This window comes from Elephantulus edwardii, unplaced genomic scaffold (assembly GCF_000299155.1).
Source record: "Elephantulus edwardii isolate Elephantulus edwardi_28Jun2011 unplaced genomic scaffold, EleEdw1.0 scaffold00175, whole genome shotgun sequence".
In the NCBI taxonomy this organism is placed as follows: Eukaryota; Metazoa; Chordata; class Mammalia; order Macroscelidea; family Macroscelididae; genus Elephantulus; species Elephantulus edwardii.
The window spans coordinates 3,128,120-3,128,394 of record NW_006399925.1 but is presented as its reverse complement, the minus strand read 5'-3'; positions in this window follow the sequence as shown (position 1 = coordinate 3,128,394).

The window sequence follows — 275 nt, the reverse complement described above, 5'->3', positions numbered from 1 at the left end:
TCTGGGAGGATATCTAGAAAATAATCCATGAAGAATGCAAGAGACCATTACAAAGGCTGAAAAAGAAGAAAATACCAAGATGGATGTCAGATGAGACTCTGAATATTGCATTACAGTGCCAAGAAGCCAAAGCTAAAGGAAGAAACCAAGAAATCAAAGAGCTGAACAGAAAATTTCAAAAGGGAGCTCAGAACAACAAAGCAAGACATTATAGTGAAATGTGCAGAGAGCTGGAGTCAGAAAATCAAAAGGACCGAACTCGCTCAGCATTTCTT